Here is a 24,474-nt window from a genome sequence, read left to right on the forward strand (position 1 = left end):
TATGTCTGGTTTGAGTATGTCAGAGATCAATGCACTTCTAAAATTCAGGCTGAATTTCTGCCAATATCTGCGGTAGCTTAAAATTCTGGGCAGATTGTAAAATGCTGCTGACTGACCAGGTAGCATGAAACACAGGGAATATGCACAGATTTTCAAAACCTAAATGTTAGCCCTCCAAAGAAACTCTCCATTAATAAACTGAACAAAAAAACCAAGTCATAACTATGAAAAGACGCCATAAAGCTGTCATTTTTATAAAACAACTTTTTTCAAAAACCCTGTACTTTCAAGCATTATTATGATTGCTAGCTATAAATCTTTATAATGGCTATCATGTTGTTGTAGGCAACATAAATACAGCATATTTTAATGTCTCAATAGCTATTGCTCTTAGGGGTACTCAGTGGCTTGAACAGACCACCAATCTGGTCTTTGGAGATGGATAAAACCTGGGCCACGGCGTGTAGTTTTTTTTCTCCTATGAAGTGTTAAGGCTGTGAAATAGGTGTATATGAAAGGCTGCTTTATCTTGGATTGCAACATGACAAATTTTTATGCAACAACAGGCTCAATTCATGTGAAACTAAAGCTCTTAAAGCCTGCAGACACTGATCTCCTTCAGAAAAGGTAGCATCCATCCTCCTGCCCAACATGTAATTTTGCTGCAGTGCCATTTAATGAGCAGGCATTTTTCAAACTTACGCTTTTGGTTGGTCATGGCTTTGTAAGAAAGAATAAATATCAATTAGCTGTATTCAGTTAGAGGTTGTCTGTTGATGGGGGGTCAGAGAGAGGATGCTGTGTCAATAGTTTATAGTTGCGATTCACTACAGCAGTTCATGTAGCCTGTAAAAACAAAAGCGGCATTTGAACGGGGGAGAAAAGAAATCGAAGGAAGCTGGTGGCCAAAGTCCTAGCAGCAACATGTTAAATGTAAGAATTAACCTTTTATTCTCATGGCTGTGGTTTTTTTCAGTGAAGTACAAGGTCTTTTCAGTAGTCTGCTGTTGCTTTGCTTTTGTTTTGTTTTAAACTCCAGCATTTTAACACATACTTTCCTGCGTGATGGAATAACACATTCTTCCCTCTCAAGCCCGAATATTGTTGTTTCTTATACTTCCAGCAGCATCTCTACAGAGGCAGAGACATATCTGATGTTTGGTTTTTTCCTAATCTCTTCCTAGGGTTTCCCAAAATGAAAACTACAAATATATTTGGTTTCCTCTCCAGCACTGTTATGCCTGACTCGTAAACTGTACTGCCAAATTAAATGTGATCAAAAAACCCCTTCTTAAAAATGCAAACAAAATGTGTTACTTGAAAGGCTTCCAAACTCTATGCTCTGCTTCTACTTTAGAATTGCACTGTAGATCAATTTGTTTTTTCTTATTATTTTGGGGGCATAATCTGCTAGGCGGTGATCAAGGCAAATGTCTGAATGCAGCATGGCCATTGTGAGACTGGTGAAGATAATGGAGTTGTGCATCACATATTCAGCAGGGTTTTGGTGACAGTGGAAACCTGTTTCTTGCTCTATTTGTTATTTGCAGGAACGGCTAGCCTGATAAGGCATGAGTCATGTCTTTCTTCCTCCTCACAAATGGTTATAGTCAAAACCTGCAAAATCTTAAGCATAGCTTGTGGAAGAGGGCTGGGTAGCTCAGGGAGAAATGTGTTTCAGGACTGGAGGAGCTGCAGTCTCACCGTTAGTGGCTCTGCTTTGATTATTGGGTTCATCATACCCTGTCGATGAGGAATGCTGGTTGAGGCCAGATGAAGAACACTGGTTGAATTAGACACCACTTGAGGCCCCATGAAGTTAAATCTGCTCTACAAATCTGACCCGCATTTTCACCAATCATGGTAGTGCTGGTTGAGGACATTAAAACACAGTTTGTAAGGAAAAGTCCAGCAGAGGGATCCCCCCTCAACCACACCCTTGTGCTGGAGTTGGAATAAGTAGAATTGCAACAAAAATTTTAAGGATTCCATTGAAATATCGGACCTGTTCACCAAACCCCTACCTCAGGTATAATCAAAGATAATTATTTAAAACAGAACTAACTCAGCAAGCTATGGCAAATGTTGCCACAGTAGATACTAAATTTTATCCTGTATCAAGTACAGAGATATACAATAGGTTGAAAAGTGGCACTTATTTGTCTTTCTAAGTGTTGAATGAAACTGCAGCTATCTGTGAAAAGTATCCAGTTGTCTCTTCTTTCCTTATATCCTTTTTTCTGCTACAGATCTGCATTTACAGGATAGCTGTTCATTACACGGGCATTTAACCTGCAATGCAAGTTAAACAGTCCCTCAGATTTTGGGAACCCTCTGGGCGCTAGAGTCTTGCTTAAACTGCTTGAAGTCAAAACGGCAGCCAAGAGATGAAAGAATTGCTCCCTAGCCAAGTGTAGGAATGATATGTAATGAGATGCAATTTGCCTAAATGCAATTGTACGTTATACTACTTCAGCAGAAGTCCTGCTTTGAACAGTGGTAGAGACCTGAACTACACCAGCCCCAAACCCAGCTCTAAAAGGGGGGACTGGATTTGCTCGTGCCAGACCCAGCTTGCCAGGTCAAGAGCCTTCACTGGAGCATTAGTAGTTCAGAAATAGTGCTGGCACTTGGGAGATCATGCAGATTGCCCTTGCTATAGATTTATATGTGGAAAGCTTGAGGGGAGGGAGAAATCTTGCATGTCCTTGTGGGAGGTGTTGAGCTAGAAAGGAGTTGAGCTTGGATTAACACGTTCCTAGTGGGTGGAGGTGCACAGCACCTGAAGCTCTGTTAGCTTCCATTTGAAACTCCGCTTTTTGGAAAGCTCTCCATGCTATGTCACTTCCTTGGAGATAGTGTTTAAAAAAAAAAAGTGCTCAAGCATCAGAAGAAATGGTAACTATCTAGGATGGGATTTTTGTGCTGGATTTGAGGAAGACATTTCCTATGCAGCTGGATATGGGTGGCTTTTTTATTGCTGTTCTGGAAATTATTTGTAAATATATGAAATCTAATCTAAAACTCTAAAAAAAACCCCAACACAAAAGTGTTTGAATTGAAATACAAAGTTCATTGGCTTGAAATAAGACTGATTTTCAAAAAAAAGAAAAAAGAAAGATAAAACCTTCTTAGACAGAGTTGTCCTCATCCACTGACACACATGTGATCCACGAGCTCTTTGATTCAATTCACATGAGGCAGAGATGCTTTCTAACTACTGAGAAATTAATTTGAAAACCAAAACACATACCCTTTTTGTGCACACTAAACACCCATCCTGTCCTGCACAAATTAGCAAACCGTGTGCTGCCTATGGGTCCCCATAGGATAATTTACAGATACACATGAAATTATCCATTTTGTACATGTTTCTAACACATTTTTAAAACCCGGAAAAGAAAATATAGCAGCTGCCCACATTTGGGGAGGTGGGTGTAGAGGAAGTTAAGTATTTGGGAACCCTTTTTAAACATACAGTATTTGGTGATGTTACATTTCTACAGTATGTCTACTGACCTAGCCATAGGACTTACCTAAGCTCCACAGGGAGCTTTGTGACTGATTTCTTGTGTGTGTGTGTATATATATATGTATATGTATGTATATATATATAAAAACACTATAGCCTCACACACAATCTGAATACTTCACAAATTACCTCATCCTGTTTTAATTGCATTTTTGTCTCCTAAACTGTTACATATTGCAAACCAGGTAAGGGGAGGATCCTGGTCATCTGGTCAAACCCCTTCTTAATAATGAAGGATATATACTGTGTTTTCTAGTGCTTGTGCTAGCCTTCTTTTGAACATCTCGAATAATGAGGTTTCTACTGCCTATCATGGAAGATTATTTCACATGGTAACAGACCTTGCCAGTAGGAAGTTTTTGTTATTTGTTTCCTAAAGCTCTTTGTCACCTTTCAAATACTGTAGTGAGTCATATGCTCCTTGATAACTGTCTTGAAACATGTATAATGAATACCCATCTAGAAGAAATACATGAATTTCAGTAAGATGAGGATAGCTAATGATAGAAAATTGGATGAAGATGGAAGGATAAGGCTGAACAATGTCACAATGCGTATTTTCCATCTGTGTATTCAGTTAAAGAAGAAAAAAAAAGGACAGAACAATTTACTTCTACTTCTGGCGTAAAAATACTCTCCCCCCTTCCCCTTATTTCTGATCAGAACTAAAGAAAGTGGATGGTTAATCTGTTCAGAACTGGCCATGATATTCATCCAAATTTTAAAAAAACAAACCTTCCTTTCAAGTACTTGAAATCAATAAATCTTTATGAAATCCTTTGAATTTAATAAGATTATATATGCTAATAGAAATACAGTAGTTTGAGGCTATTCTGGAAGACTCTTGTGCCTCCTTTTTTATGGGCCAGCTTGAGCTAGTTTAAGAAACTTGATTTTGTAGGTAGAGGAATACTCTTATTTAAAACCAATCTTCCCTAGAGAATTATAAATGCACATTCACCAGTTGATTTTGATAATATTGGGAATGTGTGGCATTGAATGTGACAGCTGGGGGGCATGAGAGGGTCACAAAATTATATCCTAACTACATTATTTTTTTAAAGCTTTATACAAAATATAGTTTTTACACTAATTCTGTGATGAATTGATAGATGTTATGGGGCCGGCTTCTATGTGTTGTTGGCATAATTGAACAAAAAGAGACTGAGCTGAATTCAAATGAGAAGTTTGAAAACGTGATATAATTTAGGCTGCAGTTTCCCAAACTGTATCTCATTTACCTTCCACAGGTCTATGCTGGTCTGTATTGGCCACAGACCCATCATCTTTAAAGGATTAGGAACAAGAACTGGGGAAACGCACAATAAAGCAACAGGGCCTGGAGTGATGTTTCATCTTGGCTTACCTGCCAAAAGTGGAAAAAAACATTTTGCTTGCTTTACAACACACTTACTGTACATTAGTCTTGAAGTACAGGTACCCTGGAGGGGGGAGGCTATAAAGGCAGAGCTGCAAAAGTAGTCGATGAAAGAAGAGTTTTATATGGCCCATGCTACAGTGGGAAGTGGAAAGGGGAACATGGGGATTTGAAACCTGTGTGTGCAGGGGGAAAAGGGAGTGCGAGGGGGGATGCGTGAGCTCATTGCATGGCACAGCAAGCTGCAGCTTAGCAAAAGGCAAGCAAGAAAAATCTGTATGCAAGGAGGAGGGAGCGAAAGGTGTAATGCAAGGGGGGAGGCCTGTATTTAGCCCGTCTTTGTCTTTGCTTGAAGGTTGGTGTCACTTGGCTGAAAAAGGAGTGATTTTGCAGCTAATATAATTCTTATGGCTACAACCTTGTATATGTGAGATGAAGTTAAATACCTAAAAGCAGCAGTGTTCATATTTGAGGAGGCCCTAATGGTATCCTCTTCTGCAGTTTTCCTTCATTTAAGTATGCTGAGTGACCTCTAATCACAAGAAACCTTGAGATGCAACTTCTAGAGCCTTTGACCAGGTCTTTGGCCAGAATAAATTATAACAACTGTAATGGATGCCTTGAGGCAAGACAGATTTGTGCTGTTTGGAGCAGTTCATGAAACAGTTAAATAATTTTCTTCACATTGTGTAAATTATTTCTTTGTCTTCTATGGTCACCTTCTGCAGATATGTTAGCAAACATTAATTTGTAGACTATTCATAGAAACATATTTAAGAGAGTATTGAAAACTCTTCTATTTATTTTTGGACGTACATCAGATACCTGGATCTAGGAGCTACACTTTGCATGGTATAAACAGATTATTTTGTTCACTGAATAGATTCAGGTTACCTTGACTGAGGACTTACAAATGTGCAAGAATCTTGTCATTATCTTCAGACTAAAACCTGAGTATTTTCTAAGAAGTTAATGTCAAAAATGTGAGGCACTTAAAGAAAATTCAAGAGTAGGGGAGATGCCATATTTGCTTATGTATTTATTATGAGCTATTTATTTAGTCTTTTTTTTTCCCAAAAATACTAAGGAAGGAGGGGATAATGAATTACGAAATATATATACATTATTTGTCTGAGTGATATTTGTTGTTTATCCTGGAAAGCATGGTGTTATATATATATTTATATATTTGTGTGCGCATGTGTATGTATTTATATATATAAATAAAATAATATGGATATATTTTCTTTTCCTCATGAAGTAAAAATGGGAAATACTCAGTTTTCATCATGGCGAAGCAGGGGGAAAGGGCAGTGCTTTCCATGAGATTTACTGGAATTGAAAAACAGTTTTCAAACTGTCAGAATAAAAGTGGTTACTTTTGATGCTTATAGATAGGGATATTGACATACTGAAAAAATGGGAAATTCAAAGCACTGATGAATCCTTGAACAAGAATATCAGGGAAATATTGCCAAGCAAATGAAGATGAGTAATGTCAGACAATGACTGTCAAGCGGACGAGATGCAAACGAAGCTGAACAATGTTGGATGATGATTGTTAAGTGGACATGAACAAATCAAGATGAATGATGAGACATGATGAATGTTGAGTAGGCAAGAAACAAATGAAGATAAACAATGTCAGGTGATGTTTACTGAGCAGCTAAGAAAGAGAACAAAAATGCTTTCTTTTTTAGATGGTTTATTCACACTGGATTCCTGAGTAAAGCCCTTTCTATATGGGCTTGCATGTTTTGAATTTAGAATAACTGTCTGACAATTAGATGACACCAAAAAAGCTTCTGGTAATATTTAAAAAAAAAAAATGTATGCAAATGTATGCCATAGTCTCCTGGTAGCTGACCTCCTTCTTGGATTTAGTTACAGTTGAGATGTGCCCCTTGCAGTGAACTCCTCATTTAAAGAACAGTGTCATGCTGTGGGTGCTAAAGGAAGCAGAAAGGCTTATTAATGCTTCTTCATTACACTCAGGCTTTTATAAATATGAATCGCTGTTTTTTATGCTTACCTATTCCTCCCTTGTTGTTGAATTTTAAAATGAATTTACTTTGTGTTCTTTTCCCACAACAAACAAACAAAAACCCACCTTCTTGTTTCATTCAGTAGTCTTAAGAAGGAATATTGTGTATAATATTCTCATATTTTATACTTGGATTGGATCTCAACTTGAGCAAATTTAGAAGCTGAGTTTTAAGTCCTGAGTTTTGCTGATGATAAGGGAGCCAAGCGACTGAGGTTCGAAATGAGAGGCAGCTGGAGGGATCAAGACCCACCTATTTGAGAAGAGCTTCTGTCAGATCATCTTAGGCATCTAAGCCAGAAAACCTCAAGAGACAGCTTAATTGGGCTTCCTTCATTTTGGAGCATTTGGGCTCTTGTATCACTCAGTTGTTCCCCACGTGTTTGTGTGGTATTCTGTCTGTAGCATCTGCTTTGGCGATGGCAATTAATATTACCTACTTATTCTAATTAGAATGCAGTATTTTCTACTTTAAAGCAAAGCACAATGCAGCACTTGCCAGTAGTTGTCTTGTGGTGGTATTCAAAATACTAAAGTACTTGCCCATATTTGCATTCTCCCAGCTTTTCCCTCTTTCCCTGTATTGTTAGCCACAGCAGATTTAAAGTCTAATTTACCCTGCTTGTTTTTCTCTTCCCTGCACAGTCACTTCCACTGCCTCAAAGTGACTCCAATATTATGCCATTCTGATCAGAAACACTTTTTTTTTCTTTTTTTGGGGGCAAATCCATGTGCTGCTTGTACCAGCCCCACAACTGTGTTGTCCTGGTCCCTGGTGGTGGTGGCCACCCTGGGGCACTCTGTGCGGGCAGAGCAGATTGGGGAGCTGGTCTCTGACTCCTTCCTCATCTCTCCATGGCTGAGTCACCTGCAGGTGTTAATTTTCCATCAGAGTTTCACTCTAGGTGACTCAATTTTACAAGGCTGTGCTGCTTTTCTCCATGGTCTCCAGTTAAATGTCGCAGAAGCAATGGGCAGGGTGTGATTCATACAGGCCCCTTAGGCTGTTTCTATCGAGACTTGTATTTTTCCACGTCAGCCTGTTAGTTGGCACTTCATATCTGTTCTTGAGAAGAGGCAAAAGGAAAAGCATTTTACCAGAAGTGTCTCTTTCCTCTCTCGGATGGGTAGTTCCTCCTGTAGTAATCACACTTTTTTACCAAAGTACCCAACCTCTTTGTGGGATGGACCCATCTGCTGCCCACGGTTAATTCGCAACCTGCCCATGGTTAATGCCGTCTGGCAGACGGCAGGCATGGTAATCTGCCAGTCTAGGTGGTGGTCTGAAAAAGGTGGATGAAAGAGAGGTGAGACCAGCCACTGCAGACCTTATTGCTGTCTTTCTGTGTTCGGTATTTACTACCCAACTGAATGGAGTAATGGTGATTAATTATGAGGAAGAAGAAGTGTTTAAGGTGTTGTCTTTGTGGTGTCTTCTGCAACGTCAGGAGAGGGCAAATCTGTGCATCTTACGAAGCTTCTGTACATGAGCTATGTAGGGGATGTAGAGGGCTTTACCTTTCCCATCACGTATGAAACACTGACCCAAAGGCATGCTAGGCAGAGCGTGGGATTTGAAACCCATTTTTTCCACCCTAAACAATGTTTTGACAACAGCCAGATATGCAGTCCATCGTCTGCCAGTCCTGCTAAGGTCTTAAGTTTTCTCTTCTCAGTAACATCTCCCTTAGCAAGGAACCAGGCTGGCTTTTGCCATTTGTGAACCTTGTGAAACAGGGGACATTTGGTCAAATGTAGCCCTGGAGCTAAAGGTGCAGCTCCAAGTAAAACCAGTTAGCAGTGGATTTTCCACTGTTTGGAAATTTAATATTTAACATTTTTAACCCTAACCTTGATAAAAAAGGTATCTGTGATAAAAAACATAGAATAGCTTTTATAATTTTCAGTCAGTTGAAATGTTTCAGTTTTTATTATAACTATTTAAAAAACCAGACTTTTAAACAAAGCAATTCTGAAATAGGCAATTAATCTTTCCGTTCTGAAATTGTGAAAAGGGTTGTTTTGCCATTTACATGGTTTCTTTTTATAGCGTTAAAAAGAATTTTCTTCAAGATTGTTCAGTTAGTAATTTTTGATAGAGAAAGTTTATACTGAAGCTATTCTTTGGCCAATTATCAAGCATTACAGAGAATATTTCTTTTAAGGGTCATTGGCTCCCTATATTACTGTGGAGAACTCTTTATTAAGTAATCTTTATGATTCACTGGTATCCAGAAACTCGGTTAACTGGGTCTGTTCTCACTGTGGCCTGCCTATTGGAGCAAGTACAGTGACACTCACTGTGGCTGCCTATTGGAGCAAGTACAGTGACAAATTGAAATGCTGGTTAAGCATTTGGCTGTAATCAATATATTTTGTATATCACTCAGACTGAAACTCAAATTCCCAACAGAACCAGATGAATGGGAAGAAATTAGTGATTGTTTAATTAGCAGTGATGTTTAATTATTCCTTTAGTTTTGTTTATGTTTATGTGTTTGTTTATGTTTTGTTATGTTTATGTTATATCTACAGATATAGATATAAATAAAAGCTATCATTTTGTTTAAGCAGAAACAGTTTAACATCAAAATGTTATGATGTAAGTACATTAGTAAACTAGGAAATTTTCTAAAGCAGTTACCTGATTAACTGGCCATTCTAAAACACAGATGCCAATTAACATTATGGCTATCATGTACTGTCCTGTATTGAAATAGTAGCCAAAAAATTGAAATTATTATCTACTATGAAAAAGCTAGGCTTAGAATTTCATACCCAAAGTTGTCTTTTGATGTGTCCTTATTCTGTGTAGTTTAAAAACTGTGGAAAACTATTTTTTAAACTGTTAACTTTTAGAAGTATTAACCAAAAAAAGGCTGAGGAGTCTTCTCTACAATTAGTGGGAGAGTACGGAAATTTGGGTTGAATTCCAATGAACATAAATGAATTATAAAAGAATCCTTGATGTTACTGCAGCTGCAAATCCTCCACAACATCCACACACATTTTCCAGTCTGAGGAACATTAATGTAAGTACATGTAATATAACAAAGGTTTTTGTCATTGGCTTAACTTCTGCCAAATTCAGTGCCACTGGGCTCACTTCCCATAGTTTCTTGTTATCTCATTACTGCCTTACAAAAGGCATAGTCTTCAATAGTACAAAATGGACTTTCTTTGTTCCAATTTTGGCAAGTTACTCCTTTGAAAGCAAGGATTTTCATGTGAGGGGTTTGAGGACTCCCAGTACAGCACAAGCTGGTTCCAGGTCAGATGCAGTGTGGATGACATTTTCTTTCCTGTTCATGACTGTAAGTAGTTAAATGTGCTTCTTGGATATTGGTCTTCCTTTTTTAACAGTTTGGGAAAGAGAAAATTAATAGATGATGTTTTGGTTCAAAAAAGCACTGATGACATTAATTTGCAATATTTTAGTACCATCCAATGAAATCACAAGACTTTTTGTTTTAGTAGTTTTGAGGTTTGGTGCAATGAAATTATGCAACATTTTTCTCCCTAACACCTCCATGTGCTATCAACCTGCCACTCAAACATTTAAATCTGAGTACCCTTCATCTTAACATCTTGGACAGGTTTGTGGATGGAAATTGAGATACATGTTAGGAATGTTGCTCATCGCTGTTTTCCAGTTTTTATGTTCCTTTTATCTTTTTTTGTGTATTCTTTCTGGCTCTTCTTGGGTATTTCAGGCCATAAAACAGCTAATGTAGAAAAGTTAAATACAAAAAAGGGGGCAATGTCTAAGTTTATAAACTTAGCATTCTTTTAGTTATTGTATGACCTTTGATAGGTATGCCAAAGTCTGTAATTATGAAAGCTATTTATAAATAGCAAAATGAAGTGCATATATGCTGCTGAATTAACAGAAAAATGTTGAATTATACTCTAGTTGGTACAGTTTCACATTCTTTTATTCTGTAGTATAAAGCACTTTGGACTGCTGCTGTTCTGTGGGTTTTCTGTGTAGCTTTTTTTCCGTACGGTGTTCTTGCCACCCCCTGACACTCCACCTCCCTGACACCTGTAAAAAGAAGTGAGATTTTATCAATTATCACTTCAAATATCATCAGAAAAATGGAATTGAAACAGCCCCAAGCCCCCCAAATGCCTCATACCAGCAAAACATTAATGCTCTAGAAAAAAGACTATTTTCCACCTTAACCAGCTGACAGCGTATGAAGAAAAAGAGGGAATAGTCTGGACTGCATTCTTGGAAGACAAATTCATCTAGAGGGAGATTTCTTTGCAAAACCACAGTGGTCCCTCAGAAGCAGAAATTGGCAGAAATTCTCTGTATATATCTTTTTTTGTATGTGTACTCCTGAAAAACCTTCATTTTAATTTAACCTGTATCCCCTGCAATTAGAGTAGCAACATCAGTTGTTACTGGCTGGTATCTGCTGCTTCAAGGGATCTTGAAGAAAAGAGCAGAAGACGACATGCATACAGGACTTCCCATGCTAGTGCCGTTGAAGCCACCCAATGTGAAAGTTTAAAATGAAAGGGTCCACCTACTGACACATTAACCAGTTTCCTTAGGACGCTTGTGTGGTAGAGAGGCTGATCTGATGGTACAGGGAGGGAGGTTTCCTGTTCAAGCAGGAAAAAAATGACTCTAATCCTGAAGAATAGGTATAAAACTTGAAGTAGACTGAATTTAACTGACAACATACAGTGTTTGGCTTAAGGGGTACCAAGAGATCTAAGTTAAACTGTTTGGCTTAGTGGCAATATAGGCTTTTATTAAAATGTTCATTCTTCAGTTCTTAAACTCTCTTATTGTAAATATGCTGAGGAAAAAAAAAATAAAGGCAGAACAGGCTATTTGGCTTAAGTGCCTCTGGCCCTGTTTTCATCCTTTGTATCTTGTTAGTCTCTGACCTGAGTCATGGAGTGGCAGGGCAGTGAGCAGCGTAGCTGGAAACGTGGGTCCTTATGGGCAGCATGAGGTGGTAGCAGCAGGCACTTCCATATAGCACCACTGTCAGCATCCTCGCGTAGAGAGACACGATGCAGTGAAACACAAAGCTTTTCTTGGTCTCTTATATCCCTGGCCTTAAGCTTTAAAGTGTCAAAAAGGAAAGCGATTCTGATGGCCCTGTCATGGTGATTGCCTACCTGAATGAAACTGGGACTAATGAGGTCTTGATACTGCACTCGTTACTCAGGCAAGGTTTTAATTAACTGAAGTGTCAGGTCCTTAATGCCTTATCCTCAAGCACCTTCTTTCCTGTGTGATGCTTCCTTTCAGCTTCCAATTTCAAAATTGATTACATTGAATGCAGGTTCCTTCATTTTGTTATAATAAAAATCTTTGTTATTAAGATAAATGGAAGTTGTTTCTTTTTTCATTTTGTGATGTTTCAGTGCATGCTGTTGGCACAGTGAAATAATAAATAATATCTCACAAGCTTTTTCTCAAGTTTTGAGAAGGCAACAAAATTACAGTCAAGAAGCATCTTTTTTTATTTTTTTGTGTTCTTTTCCTCTGGTCCTAACTGGTTATTAGTTCAAGCTCATGTCTGCCAAACCCTGTAGAATAAAATTTTTGAAGTAGCATCTGTCTCTTCTAACAACTTGTGTGGATTGTTGTGGGAATGAAATTTCTTTTGACCCACCTCCAGTTCCAAAAGTATTTGTGTGTTCTTATCTATTAAGAATGAGTCTGCAAAAGATCTATATGCAAGCCTTTGTATGATAGGCAAGAAAGGTTTACCTGAGGCATACTTTCCTCATACTATGAGCAAATCAATGCTGTGCCCTTGGAGTCATCCAAATCCCAGAATGTAGCTCTTTTATAAACTTGTAAATTGCAGAAAAGCACTACCTCATTTTTTTCTATGCACTGCAATAGTGTTTTGTTCTACAAATCAAAATGAAGCTGCCTAATAATGAGGCTAGCCTAAGGTTTCTGGTAAAGTTTTTTTCACTCTTATTCAGCTAGGTCGTTGGCAGGATACCTTCAGACTTTGCTGGCCTTTTATGACTTTACTTTTTTCTGCTCCATATAGTAGCTGGAATTCATCTTTGTGAAACTTCACTGACATCTATGGAATTTCGCATTAAAAAAAAAAGAAATTAATTTTAGGGTTACTGAAATTTTATTGTACATTAGATATGGTTGGAAATGACAAAGGAACTTCTGTTTTGAGAGATTAGCTGTTATATTCCACAGCATATTTGGCACACAACAAAGTCAATGGGTTTAGGCTCCTAAATAGTGTGGTTACTTTCAGGTAGTTTAACTGTTGACACTTGTGTTAGCTGGGAGAGGTAGATGAACCCAAGAAATGTGAAGTCTAGGATTTGGTAGGAACATAGGGTCTTCACAACCAAGGAAGCAGCATTAGAGGGTAGACAATCATTTTCAGTGCTAATGTAGCACTAATAGCTGAGACTATATGAGTGATCTTCCCTTCCAGTCTCTCTAGGGCTTGCTTTCTACAGAAATTGGAAGTATTAGGACAGTCACAGATGGTTCTAGCTGATGGCTCTGTAAAGCACTGAATTCAGGTCTGCTGAGTACTAGCAAGGTAGCTCCATAGGTTTCTGTCATGTCTAGCCAACTTCTATGAGTTTGTGTCTGGCTGTGCAAGGAAGCCCACGTCCGGCTAACAGATCTGAACAATATGGCAGATGTGAGAAGATCTCTTACGTATTTTTTTTCCTGCCCCAGCTGGGTTCTCACAGTGGTGGTTTCAGTCAATTTTGTGGGTGACTTTAGTCTTTGCATTCTTATTTTTGAGCATGCTGTATTTTTTTTAATCTCTGTATCAGTGTGGCAATGGTGTTGCAAGGCAAGTCATTAATTACATACCATTTTTCAATTAAGCACCTTAAGTGTTCACAAGATAATATTTGCAAAATTGGTTATCTTCACAGCTAAGCTGTAAGATTTTTTAGGTCTTCTAAAAAGAGGGGTTTGATCATTTACTTACGCCCTGTAGCAGTGGATCACAATTTAATAGTTGACATTTTGGGGCTTGTACATGGTACTGACCAGCTTAATCTCCTAACGTTTCTGAAGACCAAAGCAGAACTTCACCTGGCAGATCTTCTATGGGCTCTCCTCACAATGAGGGCAATCGTTTTTCCCTGTGGTTTGTTAATAGTGTTACACCCATAAAGCTGATGATAGCTTATTTGTCAGTCAGGAAACAGAAACTAAGCCGATCAAGCCGTTCTGGGGATTGGGATAAGAAAGACATGATATAATCTCTCTTTCCTCCTCTCTATGTAGATATGTATCTCTATACATGGAGTAACTTGATCCTCAACAGAAATGAGAGCATCAGAAGAGAGCCTAAAGGAGACATTCAGAGGAGATTGGTAGGGAACCCAGTTCTTCCCCAGTCCCAACCGCGTGGTCCAACCTGATCCAATGTTGAGAGGGCATAAGCCTGGGATAGGCAGATGTTCACATGAAGCACTGAGCAAGTCTAGGAAAGATGGTTAGTCAATAAAATATGTTGCTTGCTAAGGGTTTATTTTTTATTTTTCCAGTTAATCTTGCTTTGTTTGAGTCACTCTTCTGTTTTGCAGTTGGTTGGTATCACATTTCTTTCCTTTCCAATTTAGGAAGGAAACAAAATGTCATCTTCGGGGAATATGGCATAATCAGTCCTCCTCATATCTACCTTCTCCTTCCCATACATCATATAAGAAAGGAGGAGTGCAGGTGACATCACTGCTATCGACTCAATCCCTGGAAGATCCTGAGCAGCCTCTTCCCAGGCAGTCGGGTTCTGATGCACTTTGCTGCCTTGGATTACTGCTAACTGCGAGTCTACCTTTTAAACTACAGTGCAATATATCTCATGTTTAGTATTGCAAGGTGCTGAAAAATAAAAGAAGATTATGCAGCCTCACTTCCTCTAGGATGTTTTGTTATTAATGAGTTTAACACCTCTACTTAATACAGTCTTGTTTAGTTGCCATTAGAGACGTGACATCAGTTCAGGCTTAAGAACTCTCAAATTATTTTGTCTGTCTCACAAGTTAACTGGCTGATTACAGATAGAAATTGTAGGTCCAGCTGATTAATCAAGCTAATTAATTGAATTACTTTATCAAGATTAGCTATGCCAAAATATTAGATGGCAAACTTGGAACTGTGCTGAAAATACTTACAATACTTACATAACACTTCATGGAACACTGATTTTTCAAACATTAAAAATCATGCAAACACAAATTGTAATATGCTGAAAAAAAGAAAGTTTTAAAAACTGATTTAAATATTTACTATGCAAGAAGCCCTAGAAAAATACTTGGTATTTTCCTTTACTAGCTGAACCAGAAAAGAAGTGAAGGGAAGATCTGGTGGGATGCTTTCCAGCCCTGAAAAAAAAAAAAAATCAGAAAAAGTTTTCACATTTGATCAACCCATTTAATCTTGCCCCAAAGTGCAATATGTTTTTTTTTCCCTTAGTAAAGAGCAAAATTATTTTTTTTATGAGGTCTTTGATTTTTAAATGCTCTAAGACAGAAGATTCAGGTGTTTCATATTGAGTTCTATTTAAAAACTGAGTTTTTGTCTTTTTTTCCTTTCATTTTCCCTTTGGCTGATAGAGTTCATTTAATCTTCAGCCATTCATGTGTGTGTGAAAATATCATTTTGCTCAAGCATTTGTGAATGCTTCAGTGAGTTTTATTAACTTAAAATTGATTCTTTTTAAACTCATATTTATATTGTACAGTCAGTCTACATTTATTGTGGTTGGAGAAAAATGTAAACTGAAATTTCACTATGGTTAATAGGAAACTCTCATCAACATTTGAGACAATTTTAAATCAGGGAGAACAGCAACAGTGAAAGAGGTTGGACTTGCAGCCTTGGTGAGGTATTATCACTGGGAGAATATGATCAACTTTGTGGCTAAACCCAGTTGGCTCAACTGAACAGGGTTTTATCTGTTGGTAGACCAGAAGATATGAGAGCTAAATCATGCCAAATAATCTGTCCCAATGGGACTGTTATTGTGTGCTTCAGTTCAGCCTTGAAAACCTTATTATCAATACACAAAGGTATTGAAAGTGGGATTTGTTTTTAAATGAAGGTTAAGTTCATTTCTTTCTCAAGGATCTTCCCTCCCTTATGATTACAGCACGAGGTGCACAGTCTTCCACTCTTGTGAACATATGGTTTCTCTGAACAGGGATGAGCGATTATTTTCTACCCCTCTTTTCTGTGGTCTTCCTTATATAATTTTGCTTTGTTGTAAATCCAAAGAAAGTATTTTTCTCATGAAATATTGTTTTAAAGACAGAGATTATATGTATTGCTTTGTAAGCAGTGATAGCAATCTTTGCTGTTGCAAGCTAATGCAATTGTGTTCTCAGATTAAAGCATTTCTGGGGACCCAGCATTCTTATTACTGGCTCTGGAGCCACAAAGTGCAAAGCATCTTTATACTCAATACTGAGGGGAGGAGTGTTACCAATATATGAGCCTTTCTTTTTTGTTTTCTGTGTATTTCCTCCATCTGCAGGAATGGTAGATTTTCATTCTGTGTTTTTTAAACAGGGAGAAAATGAACACAAGTAACTGCAGAAGTGTTAATAACATTTAGAATAAGTTTTCACATATTGGGATAGCTTTTTTCCCTCCATCCTGGGCACTCCATCCTGCTCAGGCTGTGGAAAGCAGTCAGAAGAACAGAGCTGCAGATGTCTAGTTGGCATCAAAGAGATGGACTGGCTCCACCATCCCTTGCTCCCTCTCCACACGTCACCAAGGGTAGGTTTTTGAAGCGTAGGCAGAAAAGAAGTGGCTGGTCCAATGCGGTATTTCCAGTAACTGACACAAGCTAGAAGAATTCTTCAGATTTCTCTTAAAACACATGAGAACAGACCCAGACCAGCTTTGCTTAAATAACTGGTTTCTTGGTGAGCCAGTTCTCCACTGAAAGGATTTTGGCATAGAAGTACATAATATCTGTTATATTTCTACAGATATAACACTGTTCCTTTTATGCTCAAATAAAAATTACCTTTGCCCAGCACATATGTACAATGTAAGTTCTTTGGAGCAGAAACCAATATTTATCATCACCATGTTTTGAGTCTAAAAGTGAGATTGTAAAAATCCTGCTCATTCTGAGTAGCCCTTACTCAGCAAATGATCCTGTCCAGATGGGAGTATGAACAAGCTTCTCATGAGCTAGCTATATATTAAAAATGAGCTATGTATCGACGAATTATTTGTTGTAAACATTTGAGGCAATCCTAGCCTTCAGTGTGGTTCTGTAATAAGGAGTTGCCACACGTCACAGCCAGTTTCTTTTGTTGTTTCCCAGTTTCAGGCTGTGATGGTTTAATCTGAGACAGGCTTGAGAATGCTCCCGCCTTGCCACAGGTTGACTAGTCCCTAGTTAAATCCAAGCCACAAAGTTGGTATAAAGTTCCCTTTGCTTCTGCACCAAATTTATCATGGTAGAGTCCAGAAGACGGCCTCACTGTCTTTTGGGGTCATTTCAAAATAGATGAAAATAGTATCTGAAAATGGTACCGAACTTTCGGTTCACACAGGAGGTTTCAGTCATGAGTCCTTCACAAAGGACTGATGTTTGTTAGATTGAGGGAAGGTGCAGTTCTAGTGGAAAAGCAGTCCTCTGAATCATTTCTGGCAAAGAGAATAATGTGTTGATGCTGGATGTTGTGGAGCCATCTAAGTGCAAAGGTGATCATTTTGACAGAAAAGGTAAAAGTACCATCACTTACTGATAAAGCAAAATTCCCTTTCTATTTAGTAGAGTACCAAGAAGACTTTCTAGACCGCTTAATGCATAATATCATGCTATTTTAACTTTTATTCTTGCTTCTCCTTTTTAAATTACAGGTTTTTTTAAATTGGTAGGTAGATACTACATTTTCTTCAAAGATATTTTTCTCTTCTTTCTACTATGGAATTAAAACTCATAGTAAATTTGACACATCTGGGAGAAAATATTTTCAGCATAAAGCTGTCTAACTTTCCAGTTCATACAGTACTAATCGCCTATACAAAAATAGTGTTATTTTCTTGCGACAGCAAATTATAATAATGGGAATTTTAATTATGGGAATTTCAGCTGGAAAAATTTAAAAATGTATAGCAAACTGGTATAAAAATGTAACATTTATACTAAAACTTTTTTTTTCCAAAGCACCTGCATATTTTTGCCCTTGAATCATCGCTTGAATAAGCTGCAATGGGAAACATAAGAAAGGGTCAGCTTCTCAGCTGGTGTGAATCAGAGGCACTTCAGTGAGTAAATCAAACTACTGCAAATCACATAAGCAGAGGATCTAGCCCAGCGTCCTCAGCTGCTCTAGCAGTTTTCACTAGGGTGCAGTTGTTTTGATTATCTGCTGCTCTTTGGTAGGATGACTGTTTATTGTGGTGCTGCTGGCTGACTAGCATCAGTGATTGCAACTCAAAGAAAAGAGTCAGTGCTGCTCACAAGCGCACTTTGTGCCAGAATAAAACTGGCTGTGCCATGGTACTCCTCACTCCCTCAGTGGAAAGAGGACTGGTCCATTTGAAAAGGTATTGTGTCATTCTTAACATTTAAAAGACCTCACTGATTTTACCTGTTCAGGATGCTTAATGGTGACCCTGCAGAGAATAACAGAATGATATAAAACTTGTACATGGAAATTACTTGAAATGTACTGTCATACATTTACATTTACATTCTTTTATGCAGAGAACAGATATCCAAATGTTTTAGAAGGATACTGAAAGGATGTAACATTCTAATAGATACTGTTCAATGAAAAGTTTAAACCTCCAGAATTGCTACTCCATCCTACAAAATAATTTTGCATGATTTCAACTGCTGAACAAAGATGTAGTTAGTTTGGGGTGGGATTTTATCTTCCCAAAAGGCAAACACCAGCACGCAAATCCAATTAAACCAAAACAATCCATCAGAAGAAGAGTATGACCTTTGCAATTACTTTCCTGGACCTGGGATGTTTGGGAGTGGTCCCCAGGCAAAACACATAATAAGGGGATGGCAGCTGTGGGTCAAAGCAGAAGTCCAAATATTCCATTGTCCTGTCAAAAGCAGAAGCTGCTAGCAGTTATCTAGTGAAGAGTATAAAAATTGAGTAAGCGTATCATGGCACTTCCCCAGAATACTCCTAGTCTTCAACACCTCTGTGTTAATAGCCCTGTATAGATTTTACCCTGGAAACGGGTGTAAATGTAGTTTCCACAATGCTGTGGGGTAAGGACCTATGTGCCTGTTGCGTGATCAATCACCTCCTTCTGTTTGTTTGGACCACCTCCTGCTACATCTGCTGGTGCCCTGAGGTGGAGGGATGGTGAACTGCTTGTTCCTATTAATTTTTGTGTGCCACAAATGGTGCTATAGACCACCATTGTAACTCCCCTTATAGACACCTCTGGTTCAGCCCATTTATTCATCCCTTATGTGGAAGTTGTCCTGTGCCTACACCATTCTTGTCATTCTTTTCTGAAAATTTTCCAGTTCTACTGTAGCCTTTTGGAAAGGGGGGACCAGGACTGCCTGCATTATTCAAAATACTGACAGTCTATGGGTATAGACAGAGACATAATGATGTTCTGTGTTTTTTTCTCCTCTCTTCTTTTTCTAGTAATCTATATTGTTTGCTTTACTGATTGCCTTTCAGTAGAAGTGAAAGAAATGGGTATGCTTACTCTAAGGTACAAGAAGAGTAAGTATAATTGATGTCTAATTTCTCCAACATCCTTGTTTAGCTTTCCTTGACTTCAAATATTAATAACGTAGCCTTTCCTCTCTTATCAGAAACAGATTTGGCTAGAGTAGGCTTACTATGTTTACTCTCGAATGGGGAAATCTATAGAGAGCATTTCAGGAGGTGCTTTTGAGTTTGAACGTAAGCGCTGATTGAAAGCGTGTTATTTTTTTCTGGAGACTGCTGGTCATTTTTTCCTGCTTTCAGTGATGGCAGATGAAGTGTCAGAGAAAAGCTGCTGCTGCATTTGATGCTGGATTTGCTGCATTCTGTTCCTCTTGGCACCAATAATGAAAGAATTAGCACGTCTCCTTTTTACATTTTGCAGGAGGACTTTGAGCAGGGAATGAGGGGGACCCCAGGGTATTCAGGTTTTGGGCTCTGGTGAGCAGATCCTGGCATCTCCCTGCTGTGAGCGACAGGAGGGGCACAGCGTGCTCTGCTAAGCAATATGCGGTGTAAGTCCTCAGCCCAGACAGTCCTCTCCCACCCGTGAGCACTGCAGTGCTTCTCACCTTGTACGGAGAGCGCAAGTAACTGTGCTGCCGTTCGCTGAAGCTAGCCAGTCTCGCATCGTGCCCCCTCCAAGTGGAAGTGGGAACATAAGGAGTACATCCACTCCTGCTCGACAGCCAACCCAATGATGCATGTAGAAGTGCGGGCAGTTTTAGAAAACTGCTGGCAGCAGATGCTTGGCTGGTGTAAAGCGTCTTCAGCGGTCCTGTGACGATCTACACCAGCTGAGGATCTGCTCCTGGTTATGCAGTCAGGACTTCAGACGGGTGTCTGCGCTGAAAACGGTTGAGCTTCCCCCACTGATTGTTTAAAAGGAATCTTAATCCTTTCAGAGCCTGCATTTTTCAAGCCTTGTCATGACGCACGCTGATTGTTCCATTCACTTCATCAAAACTAATCATCAGACGTAAAACATTGCAACCGACACAAACCAGGAATTGCGATATCGCTAATCTCTCAAAAAATTTGAATCTACACAATTAGCCAAGCCACAAGGCTTTAGAACTCTAACAGCTTTCTCAATAAGCAGTATGTCATTCAAGTCATCGCATAACATGGACTCTGTGAGCAAAAATCTGAGCAGTTTTCTAAGCGACTCCAGCATCTTGCTGCTATTTTGTATGTAAGAGAGGAAGGGGCACAGCACTTTCTTGATACTCCTTTGTAAGAACTTTTTACGAAGTGTCTGTGCCTCTAATTTTGTCAGATTACATTAATTAGCAGTGAAAATCACTCTCAAAAAGATTTATTCAAATGCTTTGTACAGACCACTTGTACTTGAGATATTTGTGGGATGACTCACTTTAATCTTGGGTTTTATAGCCCTTTCTGTTAAAGTAATTTTTGTTGACATTTTCAATGGATGCCTTCCCTAAGAAGTGGTGTCAGAAAACAATGAATGAATCTTTAGGCAGTTACATTACTTTGCAGCAGTAGTAGGAAAAGTATGGTGATAACATCATTCTAAGCTGAAAATTAAAATTCAGCCACATAGCATTTTCCACCTTTTCATGATTACCTTTTGCCACATGGTTGTCACACATACATGTGACAAATTGGTGGGTTCTGAAGGTTTTCACCAAAATAGTATTTTTTAATTATTTTTTATTTTTATTTTTTATTATTTTTTAAAGTAGGTTTCACTATTTTAAATGCATATGTTTCTGAGTGGCTCATTCAGGAAAGAAACAACACCACTCAGCTTCACGGAGTACTCAGTGATTACATACTCTGAGTAACAACACCACTCAGCTTCACAGAGTACTCAGTGATTACATACTCTGAGTTTATGGTTCATAGCAAATAGATGACCTACTTATATAAGAAACATTCTAAAGAGTTCTGTAAGTAATGAAGTGGAGGAACTGTGCATGTTCATAAATAGAAAAATAGGTAAAATCTGATAAACAGAAATCATTAACATTTCTGTTCACAAAGATAATTAAACTAGAAGGAAAATCAATATGTAAGGTAGTTGTGGCAAAATATTACTCTAATCTATCTATCAGTTTATAGTTTCCATGACAGGTTTAATTAGGAGCTTGAAGGTTGGGTGTTTGTTTTTTTAAAAAAGCGTAAAATCTCAGCAAAAAGGAAGGAACAAGTCATCAAGAGGATGTTTTAATATCTATCAGAACCGCTAGAAAATGAGTCATTTGCATTCAGAGGGTGTGAAGCATCTGTGGTTTACGGCTGAGAGAGAGTTGGAGGATCACGGGCTGGCAGATGTAAACAGGATGAAGCTGATATCTGCTTAAAAAATAACAACACTGAAGACAGCTCAAACTGGGAAATGGAAGAACATGGAATATGCTGTTTTCCAACCATACTTAAGGAACGCAGGAGGTACTCCTTTCCCAGATATGGTTTCTGAATATTAGGACTCAATGTGTCTCAAGGTTAAGGTGTAATACTGTCATAGAGTTAAAGGTAGTTGAACAGGAACTGATCTATTGTAAGACTGAAGTATTGCAGGTGTAGATATAAAACTTGTAACTGCAGAATATAAATCATATTTTAATCTGTTGTTGTACAACTGCTAATTCAAGCTCCAGAATTCCACCTCTTATGCCGTTGTTACTGCTGTTGAAGCTTGCCACTCTCCTATTCCAAATACACCTCGGCACGCCATTGCTGCAGCACTGAAGCTCTGAAGATCTGAAAACCTCAAGACATTGAAATTATCCATGAACACTCAGAAAAAAGGCCTGCCACTCTATAAGCATAGAAATACCCTTATGCCATAAAGCTGATATACATAACATCTTGTAAGGGCTATTTTAGTCATCATGTTCAGATGCAATTTAGGAAAATGCAGTACTGAAGAGAGGAACCCAACTTCCTTTTAGGACCAGTGGGGAAAATGGGGTGAAGGGTGTAGGATTCAGAAATTTCTGAGCTAAATAAATGCTGGAAGGGCAATGGTTTTCTTCACCACTGTCTGAGCTTTGCCAAAGGGTACTGAATAAGATCCGTTACAGGAAACATCATCTGTTTTATATGGTAACTTGTAGTATCACTCTCAAACTGACTTCTGTAAGCTAGCAGGAGGCCTAACCTAGCCTCTGGGGTTGCCAAATGTAGCTTTCACTGCAGATTGCCCAAAGGGTTTGTCAGCACCAGCAATTTATTTGGATTTTGTCATTTTCATAAAAGCCATGTGTCTTGGGACTGTCAGATTCACTTGAGTCTACTTGAAACAGTAGATAAAACGAGAGATAAGCTCCTGACTAGAGAGCTGAAAAGGCTGTTGCAAAAGGGAGGCATAAACTAGGGAAATGTAAAATGCACCTGAAAGCAATCTTTTCTCCAAACTGCCATATAAGATTGTGACTGGTCTTAGATGCTGTAGCTGAGGGCTGATGCCACAAAGCCCTGGTTAGAGAACTGCCTTGAGAGCAAACGTGTGAAATGACTTTGGGAAGGGAGCAGCTCAGTCCTGCTTGCCCTGGGCACTCTCTGACTCAACTTTTCCTTTTTTTCCTTGGTCTCAAACGGGTCTCTTGGGCTCACTAGCACTCTCTTCCTGTCTGTTTTATCCAAAAGAAAATGGCTTTGATAATACACATTTCTACTAATATTTACCCAGTTTCTTTTAACTAATTTACTGCCGTATTCATTTCCCCTGTCTTGGGGAACCTTCTCTAAATGTGCATTGCCATTTTAGTCCTCACTTAGCATGTTTTTGCTGGTTGAAAGACTTTTTCTTTTTTTTATTTTTTATTTTATTTTGAATAGGTTTCTACTTTTTCTGGGCTGACAGGACCTCGTATATATCATAAGAAGTAGTCATTTTGCTATGCATAAATCCTAATAGAATCCTAACCATTGAGTTTTTCATTGAGAACATACACAGCAGCTGCAGTGTTCAGACAGTTGTTTAAATTCTTTTTGATGGTGTCTCCTGTTGCCAGTTTTGGGGATCCCACTATGACAAAATGACTGATGTTGAGAAACATTCGTGCCATGGATGGGATTCCCTGCAGAAGCAGATATGTTCACCCCTGGGCAGGCACAGAAGTGTAGGAGATGTGTGATTCATAAGAGGGAGAAAAGGGGCTGCATGTATTTCCACAAATCAGATGTTTGCACAGGTGAAGCTTCCACAGACTGTGGACATTTATCCTCACTTGGATGCTGAACCCACTGCAGCGCATCCCTCACTACGACTGGCAGTTCTTCTAAGACTTTGTCAGGGGAAAGGCATCTACTCCACTGTGGTCCAGCAGGCTCTGGTCTGTCCTCAGCATAACAAACTATGTAGAAACTACATGACCTGACTCTGCAATGTAAGTGTAAATCAGGAGCTCCTCCACTGAAGTCAGTGGGATTATGGCACTGTAAAAGTGATTTATGTGAGAGAAAAACCAGAGCCATGAGATGAATGACTGGAGTTGCCACTGAGCTGTAGAATCTCCTGGCATAGCTGCTCTGTAAGATGCAGAGACTGCGTGTGATGCTTTCAAAATCAGAACAGCAAAAAAGAAGGATTTAGGGGAGACATCAGTAAAGCAGCAAAGCAGAGGGTCTTGTTTAAAATAGGGAAACAAAAATTGTTCTAAACTTTCTGAAGAATCAACAGTTGCTCCAACAGAAAGCAAGAGTGGGTCTTTTCCTCACCATATCTTTTGTTTTAAAGGCTGGGGAGAAGGTTAGCTTTAAGTTCCAGACTCTATTGAAATTTTTTTTCTGTTTTTGTTTTTTTTCTTCTTCTTACTTTTCTGTGAAATTATGCTAAAGCTAATTGCCACT

The sequence above is a fragment of the Aptenodytes forsteri genome, unplaced genomic scaffold (genome assembly GCF_000699145.1).
Source record: "Aptenodytes forsteri isolate BGI_AS27 unplaced genomic scaffold, ASM69914v1 Scaffold283, whole genome shotgun sequence".
NCBI classification, from domain to species: domain Eukaryota; kingdom Metazoa; phylum Chordata; class Aves; order Sphenisciformes; family Spheniscidae; genus Aptenodytes; species Aptenodytes forsteri.